We start from the raw sequence: 12,394 nt of genomic DNA, 5'->3' as shown, positions 1-12,394 counted from the left end.
AATTTGGACAGTGCCTTAAAAATGAATATTCAGCCAGTTTATTCAACACTGAAAAGGTCTGGCTTGTCATAAGTTTTATGCAGATTAGCTGCTTTATCAGGACATAATACGCTCTCTTCTGGATCATCTTTAGGCTCATTGTTAAACAGATTACATTATCACTGACACTTACAAGCTATTATTAAAATTATGTGTCAAGATGTGTACCACTGCTCAACATGTAATGATAAAACGAGGCACTAATTTAACAACGGCAGCAATCTCCTAACAGCACAGTGGCTAAACCACAGTTCCAGCCTTATTCTAAGTGTCACAGGCCATGGCTGCAGATTACTTCTGTCCCTTGGAGAACTAATTCTTCCCCCCTCCTCTCAAATTCAGACATGCCCAAGGCTTTTAGAACCACTTCAGCTTCATTGTTGGGATTTATGAGATAGCAGCATGAAATAAAAAAAAAATCTCTAAGCTAATCACAAGTGAAAAAACTGCATGTCAGATCTTGGCCCTGTGGGAGGGAGAAGGCTGTTTACTTTCTCAATTTTGCAAGTAGGTTTTATCAAGTAATTATTTGGGATGAGTTTTTAATATTTTTAAGTTTTGCTACAGCTTTACATTGTCAATTTTTGTGAGAGTTCTTAGCTGTTTAAGAACTAAGCATATTGCTTAGATTGAGTAATTCATTTTCTGAATTAAGCAATAATCAACAACCTCAGTTGCTGCAAGACTGATAGCAAAACCCCAAATACACATCTGTTTTGTGCATTAAATGGCAACTGGGAGGAGAAAAGTTGGGAAGCAGCAGAAGGAAAAGCTTCAGTGAATAACCCCAGTGGAAGAAAGCAGGGTGAAGCACTGTGGAGGAGCTGCACTGTAGTCTCTACACAGCAGCCAAAGCTCATCTCTGGGGAGTGTGCACTGTTTTAGAGCAATGCAGGAAATCAGCATGGAGGGGGAGGAGTTTTTCATTCCCTTAAATTTTCCTGATACTGAAGTTGCCTTTAACACAACCACGCAAAATGTTGACCTGAACCTTAGTGCTAACAAACTCCTGCAGCACAATTTGCTATTACATTACACTGTGCAGTTACACTGGTTTTGATGGAGCTGGGCTGCAAGCTGTCTTGTGCCTGTTGTACAACAAACAGCTGTAGCAAACTGCTGTCTTAGCTAAAACAAATCAGTACCATGTGCAGCTGTGAGACCTAATTTTATCATGAGGAAGATATAAATCAGTCACATTAAGAACTCCTCCTCTCCATGCTAAGTATTTCAAGGGAGTTACATGACCTTACAACAGCAGATTAGGCCCCAAGTTCTAAACACCCCAAAACCTGAAGCTTCAAGTGAAACCATTTTGTAAAATGAAAGCATAGCACAGTCTGAGAGCCTGTAAACAGCCTGTCCTGCCAAATGAATGTGAAATGCATGGCATATTTATCTGTATAGATTAAAGCACCATAGAAGTTACATGCTGCCTTTCCCTTGTTCTGTGACATGTTACTGAAATGGACAAACCATAATGTAACTACGGTCTAGATGAAGCACCTATTCACAGCATGTTTGTTCTCAGCACTGTTTATAAGAACACATGAACACCACACACGAAGTTGTGCAGCTTCACAGAAAACCATTTCTCAAAACTTGCTATATAAAACAGTTCCACAATCCTATTTTGAAGTAGTTACAGCTTTGGCCCAGAGATAAACAATTTGCTGTGCAGAAGAGTGACAGCTATGAAAGATATGTACATACTTGAACTCTTGACTTTCCATTGGCACAGCTCAGACTATTGCTGGATAACTCCCAGTAATTCCTCATGTAGTGGAGCTAATATTAGTTGCTAATGTAGCAACAACCGGTCTGCTCATTTTCTAGTGCTCTTTTTAGCGGAGTTAAGTACAACACAAGCAAAGTTAGCTTTGTGATTCTTAAACTTGCAGCTTTGTTTCTGTGTAAACAGGAAAGACTCACATAATGGGTTTAGTTATATTTTTGTCATTTGAGACACTTTGAGAGTGATTGATTCGCAGTTTTCAAATGCAGAACAATAAAAGCCTATGTAGACTAGGTAAGGTCCCTGGACTGGTGCCATTGTGTATTTATACTTGGTTTCCAGCTGCTGGCTGTGTTTAGTTAGGAGCCTCCAAAATACCATCTGTAGATTAATAACTAAGCTTTCTTTTCAAACTGTTTTCATAGTACAATGCAGGAGATTGATGTGGTAACTTTACATTATGTTACAACATGACTGTGCTGCTTGTGCTACTTAAAATACCTTCTTGACGTGCCACTTCCAAGGTGCAAAATTACATTGTTCTCTTACAAAATCATCTCTTCTGCAAGACCCTTGACTAGTTGGCAGACAATAATTACTTGTGAGTTCTACATGAGCAAGTTACGCATTATACAAAATTGAAATGTTAAAACAGTACAGAATGGAGAAATCTCTTGTATGCCATGGGATGACAAAAACCCAAGGAAGGTTAATTGCTTTGCTTCATGTAGTGAGAAATATCGTATTGTGAGGGCAACTGTAATATTAGAACCAAACCAGTGTACAGAAAGGATCCATTTTCCTGCACTGACAACTGAAGAGCACTATTATTTTGAGGGTCTTGCAGAACAATTGAGAAAATGAGTTCCTTGTTATAGAAAAGGCTGGACTTCACTGTCCTGCCACAGCTTCAAGGGAATCAAACTAGATCAGAGCATTTCTTCTGTGAAAATTACTTTAGAGGTTTCTGTAGTCATTGTACTTCAGAAAGTCCTTACTCTACAGTAACTGTTACTTTGCAGTAGCAGTACACAAAAAGCTTGAGAAGAATACATTCTTACACTACGATAGCTTTTGTTCTAGTCCTTTTGCTCTAAGTTCTTGGAGATCACACTCTGAAAATATATTTGTAGACTTAACTCCAGTAACTGATAGCTTTCATTCCTCTCAACCAAGACAAGATAATGGACAAGATAATTCTAATTCCTGAACATTTACAAATATTTCTTTCTTGGTGCAACAGTGCAAGTGTTTAAACTACAACACATTTTAGTGAAATGTTTTGTACTATATATTTACATACCTACCTGTTAACTACCTCATTTTTTTCTTTAAATTAGTTTCTTGTTGGCGTATTACATTGAGCTTTTGGATTAGCTGGCTCTTACTTCTAAAATCCAGTTTAATATTTCATGCAGATAGTCAAATAAACAATGCAAAATGGAGGCTTGGTTTCTGCTAGGAAGAAACATCTTCAAAATGAACCAACAGGCTGAGAAATAATAATTGTTCCTAGATAGTTTGGAGAAGTTCTGAAGAGTTTTTCATAATGCACATGCATTGTTGCTGACCAGCTTCATGCATCCTTGCGCTTGAATTCAAACAAAATATCTGCTTTAAGATTAGCTGACAAAAGCAAAGTGAGCATTTACTTCTGACTCTGACAAGATACATAAGCTTCTTGTACCTTGAAACATACTAAATCTGTTTGAACTCATGTACAAAAGGTTTACCTGTTTCAAGACACCAGCAGAAGAGAGGACATGGGGTCAAGCAGGATCATTGCTTTCATTTAACTATCTCACCACCTCCCTCCATCTCTGAATTGAGTGATTTGTTAACACCTTTCCGGTGAAGTAGCACTTGACCATATAATCTGAAGTGGGCAGTATATTTGCTTTGGGGTTTGTAAGCTTAAGGAATAACAAACAAAGGGAACTAACCCAAACAAACCTGAGTGCAAGTGAGACCATGCTGAGAGCCGCCTTGAGTTTGTGATGAGATCACATGCAGAGAATGACAACCTGCATTCATGTTTTGAACAACCTTACTTGCCCTCTGTTCAAATCATGTTGGCTTCAGTTTGCGTATATCCTTTCATACATCCTGTCCAACATGAGCAGCTGATGGTGCTTAAGAAGCAAGGACTGAACTTCAGTTATTTTTTGTGGTAGGAATAAGAAAATACCATGCTTGTGTCCCACAGTTCTTCGCTGCCTCTAGATTCAAGTTATCTGACTGAAATTCAGTCTCCGACGTGCAGTTCACTTCAAGCAAAGCATACAAATGTACATGAGAGAATCTGTTAAAGATCATCAGTTTGTTTCTTACATATTGCTAGTAGTAAAAACTCCTGGAAAAACACACAAGTTCACAAGTTTTGCAGTAACTTTAAATGTACTTCCTATCCAGACTTGCAGTAAGGAGTCACAGAGGGAAAATAGAACTTAATTGAGCAAGTCTTATGAGAGTCTGAAGTTAATTGGAGTATCATATAGCTCAGATTCTCACAACTGTAAGAAAACCTAAGAAATTTTGTCCTAGAACAAAAACACAGGGGAAGGGATCTCTAGGACTGAGGACATGGATTTATGTTTCTGAGCTGCAAATACCACCTTGAAACATGCTTTCAGTTGGCTGTTAACCAGACTTCTCACAGGAGGAGCCTGTGTCATTCCAGCTTTTGTTCCTCCTGTTGAAGAACAGCTGCTTGGCTCGTTCTGCACTCCCTTGTCAGTGGGATGGCAGCTCAGCAGGAGCAGCACATTGTGGTTTCTACACTGGTATTTCTCAGGTCTTTAGATTTTCATCTTTTTTGGTTTATCACTCCTTCACTTTTGTCCCTGTCTTTGCAATTCAGATGCTTTCCTTAGCCTTTAAGAATAAAAAGAAAATGAGGGAACAAAATCTCATTACATAGTGCTGCCAGCCTTTTCACTAACAGGTTTCATGACCTAGCTTAGGTACCTACTACATCTATGTCTTCCTCTTTGCAAGTTCTCTCTAGACAAGACAAATGACTTGTTTTCCCATTTCACTTTTAGAGAAATCAATTCTTTTCCACTGCAGGACTTGCCATGATGTCCAGTAATGCTGTCTGCCTGTTTGTACTTGAGAGTTCACATTACCTGCCCTCAGCCTGTTTTCATTTGAGCTACTGCTTAAACAAGCTCCATTTTTATCCCTTTTGGTAGCCTGTGACAGTCTGAATGCAGGCAAAATTTTTCTTGCTGTCCCAAATTTCAGTGCTATAATTTTCATCTCTGAGCTACAGATTTAAGGCAGAATGAGCTGCTCCACTTGTTGCTGTCAATCACATGCAGGGCCGAGGACAATGGGAATTAACCACAAGCCTGAAGTTGGACATGGTTTTGAGAACCTCTCTCAATAGGTCCTTAAGGGAAGCCAAAGTTGTATTCTGGAAGAGCTTGTAGCCCTGCGCAGAAGAGTACACTTCCAAATCCAGGGCATTTCTTCCTAGGAGTTTGTGACAAAATTCACATAAAAAGAGTTCAAAGTGAAACAAATACCACAGGGGGCTGTTTAAAAATTAACTGCAGTTTACAGGAAGTTGCTGCTCAGTGCTTTAGGGGCCTTGATTGTTATTTACTGTAGCTATGTAGGAGAGAACTGAAACTAGCTGGAAGCCCAGGAGCTCATGCTCAAGCTGTCACTGATGCTCTTGCCTTCTTTCTCTGCCTCCATGGGAAACCTCTCAATTCTAAGACAAGCACTTGCTTCACTTTTACTTCAGGTGCTTTGAGTTAAAGATGTTTCCATTAAAGTAGGAAATTGCTATTTTGAGCCTTGTTTTCCTGTTAAAAAGCATCATTTTAATTAATCCCAGCACCAGATTTAAGAGGAAGAGCATGGAACCACAAAAGCAAACAGACGCTGGAGATGAATGGATCGTGGTGCTCCATCCTGTAAATTACCTCATTTGGTTTTTAGACAGCTGCTCTCATTTGAGAGCAGCTGAAAGGTGTTCTCTGAAATGGCTGCCATGGCAGGCTGCTAACAAAGGATCCCAACTATTTCTCCCCCTCAGAACATGTTACATCTTCACTCCATCCACTGCTTCTTGGGGCATGAACCTGAGAGCCATCATCTTAAAAACTGCTTTAAATGTTTATCCCTTGGGAAATGAGCATTTACATAGGCCAGACATGTTTTGAAGCTCATTACACAGGCAGAATGCCATGCAAGTGCCTGCATCTTCGGGGATATGTATAATACATGTGAAAGCAGCGAAGCCATCCTTTTGCAAGTTTGACTTGACTGTACTTAGAAAAAATTTTTTACATTTAATTTCCTTTTCTGCTCTGACACCTGTAGGTGCTAAACAACATCCACTTGCTTCCTTACACATGCTAGTACATTTGCAGTATTAAGAGGCAGCATTTTCCACCTAGTTAAATCAATTAACTAAAGCACTGCATTTGATGCACAGTGATCAAGTACCATAAATTTGTACTTTTACTGCAGCTCCCCTATAGGATGTCTACTTTCCCCCTTTTTTCTGTGGTCTACGAGGGCTCTGAAGTAGTACAGCAGTGTTCAAGTGATGCTGCGTAAGATGACTGATGTTTAGTACGTTTGCCTAATTAACTTCTGGCTAATAATTCTAACCCATTAAGTAGCTAGTTAGTATTTGTTTCGAATAAACACATCTGGTCCTGCAATGAGTGAAGGTTCTGCCTGTGCATGGGTGACAGATGTGATGGTAGTTTCCCCAGTGCTCCCTTTTAAATAATTAACAGCACACTGGTGAAGTAGCTTTAGACAGACAGCCTCAAAGCCAGCTGTATAGTCTCAGAGCTGGATCTATGGACATGTGCCTCATCTCATTAGTCCGCTCCATCTATTACGCTCCCTCTTCTTTAGTATTTCAAAAAGCTACGTGTAGCTCTAAGAAACATCCCTTTAAATAACTTTGGACTCTTGGCTTCTGTTCTGAAAGGCAGCAGAAGAAATAATGTGTCAGGCCACCCAAGGGGCAAATAGCATTGAATTCACAAGCCTTGCAGATTGATCTCTTACCAAACAAAGGGCATTCGAAACAGTCCCGCCCTGGTGTTTCATTACTTGGAGTTGCTGGGCTAGGTTTGGAAACAACCTTCTTTTGAGGGAAACATCATCTTGTGTAGCTGACTCCTTTATGCCATCAATAGCATCCTAGGCTGGAACAGCTGGTAGTTCTTATCAATTCCCAAAGTGAGAAAAGCTATTATTAGTTACATGCAGAGGGATCATTCCTCTTAACTCAGCTTTTTTTTTTTTAAAAAAAAAAAAAAAGTTTTTCCTTGTGGTTGTAGGGTTTTCAAGTCATTCCTCCTCCCGCCCCCCCCCCCCCCCCCCCCAACACACAGGGAAGGAATTAATAAATTAAACTGCAGTATATTTAGCAAAAGACTAATTTGCACAAAAATTTGTTCCTAAAAGTGAAACTTGAGTTCTTGCTCACCAAAGGGCAAGGTAAGATTTATTCCTAGTTCTGAGGGTCCATGAACCCTGCCCATTCTGTGTGGCTATGCCATCATGGTTAGCATGCAGCTGTCATTAGTTGTAGTGATACAGGCTCAGTTTGTGACCTTTGTTTTGTAAGGCATCAACAATAGCACAGCTGCCCCTGCATAGCTGAGATCTCAAACCTGCAATTTGGCAAGAAGAACAGAACAAATTGGATAAATATACATAAACACATTGTGAAGGAAGGGAAAACAGAACAGAATGAACCAGAGCATCATCCTACAACTTGTTTGATAGGGATGATTTAAGTAGGCATATGGTATAGTTAAATGTGCTTTCAAAAACATTGGCCTGATTCTTCAAGCAAATATGAAATAAATATCTAAATTGAACGAGAGCTGATACAGTATCATTAGTTCTCTCAAAGGAGGCATATGAATGCCTTTGGAAACGTGTGCGAGTGGGGGCTGGGCGTGAACAATATGCAGATTTACATTCCCACACAAAAGTATCATTAACTTATTGTTAAGATTACACAATTGTACTTCCCTCTAACACCACAATCATTAAAAAACAAGCAGGCAATGAGCTAATATTTAGACCTAACCCAGCACCCATTTTTAAATCTTATTAGTTTACTCTTGGCCTAACAAAGCACCACAGCCACTGTAATACCTCCCAGACACACAATTTGCATCCGTCAGCCACACTGCCCACAGTGCACATATTCGAGAACCAGGAACTACTGCTGTGCTCATCCTACACGGCAACCTTTCAGCACTGTCTTATTTAGTAACCAGATAACAATTATAAGTTAAAATTAGCCTTTGTCTTTCAGCATTCCTTTTACCAGATGGAAAGAAAATATCAAGTAGGTAATATATCCAGAATTTCTTAGCTTATTACAAAAGACATCTAAGCATACATTTAAATGATGCTCTTCATAAGTCAGACCAGATGTTCCCCCCACATCAAGTGCACATAGAACCTCACTTGGTCAATTTCAGTGCGTTTCCAGAATACATAGATAACCCTACAAAGTTACTTATTTCCTTCAGGAAAGCTCGTAATTTTGCTAAGTTTGTTAATTTGAGCAGAATGTTAATTTGTTTGCCTTAAAAAGTATTGATAGAAGTTGTGTGAAACTTAGCTGAGAACCAGATGAAAGTAGTAATTACTGTCCTTCTCTGCAGCTATAGTTGCAAATTACTATTTAAAGGCATAGTCATGACTTATACTACCCCTTGTCTGAAAAATGCAAAATTTTGGAAACACGTAGGTACAGAAAACAAGCGTTAAAGAATGTAAATTAGATGCAAATTTGCATATTTGACTTAAGTATTTTTTAGAGTCATTTAATAGGTGGGTGAATATTCCAGGATGTTTGTTGACCATTATCTGTTCTCTCTCAAATTAAATTATATGTTTACCTTCTTTACTTGATACTGTGAATTAAATAGAATCATCATAATCTTTATAACATAGTAGGAGATTAGTTTGGACACAAAACAAAATGAGTCATTAGTGTAAGTGCTGCCTGATGAGTACTTAGCTGCTTGCAGGTGAGGCAGGCTCAAGCATGGGTTTAAGGACCTATCCTGGAAGTCTTGGCCCCAGCCTGGAAGCTCTATTACAAGGATATATTATTTTAATAACACTTCATCTGGAGAAATGGGAGTGATTAAAATTAAGATTAAATAAGACTTATCAATTATTAGGTATCCAAAAGACGATGATACTTCACATTCAAGATAATACCAGTCCTCTGTATACAAAAGCACAGGCACACTAAACCTGTGAGCTGTTCTCTCTCAGTAACTGGTTGCACAGTTGTACCTTAGGAAGAGCTTGATGAAGGAGAACCAGCAGCCTGCAGTTCCAAAAAGAGGCACTGGCCAGCAGGATAATCACAAAGCTTTATTTAGCTTGCTAGCTTTTGAAACCCTTGTTGTCTTCCTTAAGCACAGTAGCTGAGTAGCTCAAAAGCTACAGAAATAACAACAGCCAACACTAAAGGGAAAGTGACGTATGATTGCTTCCTTTTAACTTTTCTGCATCCCTCATGTGACTTCATTGTGCTCCCTAATTGGTAGGGTGCCATCTCTGAATTAATCAGGTTTTTGTCACCTGTGTTCATTTCAGAGCATCTGTGCTCAGGTGATCAGAATTCTTCTTCAGCACAGATCTACTCATGGCTAATTAAGCCCAGTGATTTGATATTAACATTATCTGTCAATGTAAGCAGCTCAACTTCCACTGTGTCTCTGATTACTCACATAGTACAATACCCCAACACACCCCCCCAAAAAACAAACAAACAAACAAAAAAACCCCACCTACTAGAGAAATGCACTTAGGTAGTCAGGTAGGAGAAAAACAGAAGTATAGCTACATTAGGCCTAATGTCTGGTATAAATATTAACTTCTGAAAATATTTTAGAAATACATTTAGTTTGACACAATTAGATTATAATTGGAACTATTCACAGATGAAAACATCCTCAATGAATTGTATAGGCTAACTGCCTCCTAAGACATATGGATCCGATGTTAAGATCAGTAGTAATTTCTAATGCAGTCCTTCACGTTCCTCAATAGGGCACACAGTGTTCCCAGAGCATTAAGAAAGAGTGCGTGAGCAGAACTAAGTGCTTAATATTATGCAGTGGACATAGTATCCTGAGCTGAATTAATAGACTAATTTAACATAATAATGACATTTCATACCCTGTTACTGCAGGTTCCCATGATTCCATGAGATCACAACTAATACATTGCTGGCTTCCAGCTCTTTCAGATTCACAAGCACTTCCCAGCAGTGAAATACTGATGTACCTCTGGACTTCCATCCCATGGAAAGCCAAACCCAAGTAGAGAGTATATTGAGCACTGTGCTGAGAAAGCTAAGTAGTCCTGGGGTGGTAAGAGAGGATCCTAAGACAGTTGTAGCTTGATTTGATTTCAGTGCTAAGCTACACAAAGAAAGAAGTAGGAAATAAACATGAGTTTGTACTAGTTTTTACCAAAAAACACACACACACAAAACAATACAATAAAGATTTGCATATAGTAGAGGTCTTGATGGTCTCAGGAAAAAAAAAAAAAAAAAAAAAGTATTCATTTTTTATGCCTGTGTGGCTCATGGGAGAAAAACAATTGTGAGCATGTGTCATAACTGCAGATTATTAACTGTCTCCGGTAAAATTCTCAGTGATTAAACAGTTTCCTATGCTTCCTAGGCATAATGACCCTTGGCACAGGGGAAATGCACAAAACATTTGGCAAGCAAAGTTTGTAACCCTGCTCCAAGGGAACTTACTGTGTCCATATGCAGCTGGGGCTTTTGATCTAGGAAGAGGACCAAAACCAGAAGCGTGGGCTTGAAATACCTTCCTGTTTGGCTTTGCACTGCCTCCTCCCACTGCAGGGATGTGGCCCTAGACTCAGCATCACATCTGTAGTCCTGGAGTGTTTGTCAGTCAATGACAGGTGAAAGGACCTTCTGCGCTTCGGTTGGTGGGAATGCATGCCTAAGTACAAGTTGGATCCCCAGCAAATAATGGCAGCATGATAGAGGCCACTTCACCTGGCACAAAAGTATTCAGTCCACCTGCTGAGATGAGGTCAGGATTGTTTGGGAATGGAGCTTTCCCTTCAAACAAAAACACAGTATTGCACCAAATCAGGACATGTTTGGTCCTCTCTGAAAAGTGGTGAAGGGTTAAAAACCAGTATGTGCTATGGTTGGTCACAGTGGGTTCCAGTTTCCCCATCCTTTGGATGACCAAAATAAAGTATGGTCACCTTAGCACCCCTTCGTCTTATCAAAATGTCGTGCAGGGGATGAGAAATTACGTAGGGGTAAAGTGATGGGTGTACAAAAAACAATAGTTGAAGCAGTCATTCCACCAAACCCCTCTGCTGCCACTGGTACTGATTTTCCAGTGTCTTATTTCTGTATATGTACATATACATAGATACGTATAGATGCATTTATACACACGCACGCACTCTTACTATTGGCATACCAACATCAACTGTGTAATAAAACTACACGCGATTCATGGAAGTAGTTGTTTTAATGGAATGCATGGCTAAATACTACTTAATACCCTTTCAAATACATAGATCTATTATTTTCCTTCCGACTATGTACAACATTTTAGCTATTTTAATGCTGGCACTTGATTCTAAAATACCTTTAGTCACCATAATTTTAATAACTTTTTGAGCAGTTGCCAGTTTAATTTTCAGTGCGTGAAAATTGGAGGTAAATTATTTATTACTTCCAGCAAATGTCTTTCACAATTTTATTTAATTTTTTCATCTTTTTTAATGGGTCATAAAATGGCAGTCTTTTATTGGATGCTCATAAAGTAAGGAGCAAATGAATACTTTGCAAATAGGTTACTGTGGATTGAAATGTCAGTTGTATTTCACAGGGTATGAAAGTCTTTAGACCAGAGCTGTAGTGACATATGGCAATGGGCCATGTTCCTCTTCTGTAACAATAAAACAGCAGTGGACATAGAGGAAAGAATAAATTGGGATTGTTGGGACTTCTCAAGTTACATTTTTTTTGATAAATTATTTATTAGAATGGTCAGTGGTCTGTGGCTAATGCAGTTTAAACTTGCAAGAGTCTTCTGGTTAACTTTGGTCATAAATAAGAGTATTTTTAAAAGCTCTGTCACATTTCCAGTATTGATTCTCATCCACAAGGTGACACTCGCCTGTGACAAAATACAGGAAAATCCCTTCCACACTCAGGAAGGGCTATGAACTGTAAATAAAACCACATTTTTTTTCAAAAAACTCCAAAAAAATTTTTTTCAAAAACCAAGTAGGTTTAAAAACATGGACCACTGGCAAACTGCATGTTAAACCTGTGTTACATAAAAAACAATTAAGTTTGTGAATAGGTGTGCTAATTACACATGCTTATAAACTCAAGGTTGCCATCTCTTTGATTGCACATCACTCAAGTGCTGTGTCAGAAGTAGTCGCAAGATACGAAGGAGCACCTGGGCTAAAAGCTGGCCTTGAGCACTGCAGGGTGTTGGGGGAACAGTGTGAAGGCCTGCACTTGCTTTTCCCTGATGGCGTGTTCCTGCCACCATGTTGCTCAAGGTAGACACGCAGAAGCTGGTC

The 12,394-nt window shown here is 39.2% G+C and overlaps 1 protein-coding gene across 1 annotated transcript in view; it reads left to right on the top strand.

Moving 5' to 3' along the window:
- ANTXR2 (ANTXR cell adhesion molecule 2) overlaps positions 1 to 12,394 on the top strand; it is a 111,132-nt gene that overhangs the window by 34,114 nt on the left and 64,624 nt on the right. The window lies entirely within an intron of this gene.

This window comes from Anas acuta, chromosome 4 (assembly GCF_963932015.1).
Source record: "Anas acuta chromosome 4, bAnaAcu1.1, whole genome shotgun sequence".
Lineage (NCBI taxonomy): Eukaryota > Metazoa > Chordata > Aves > Anseriformes > Anatidae > Anas > Anas acuta.
This window is presented reverse-complemented; position numbering and strand designations above follow the sequence as displayed.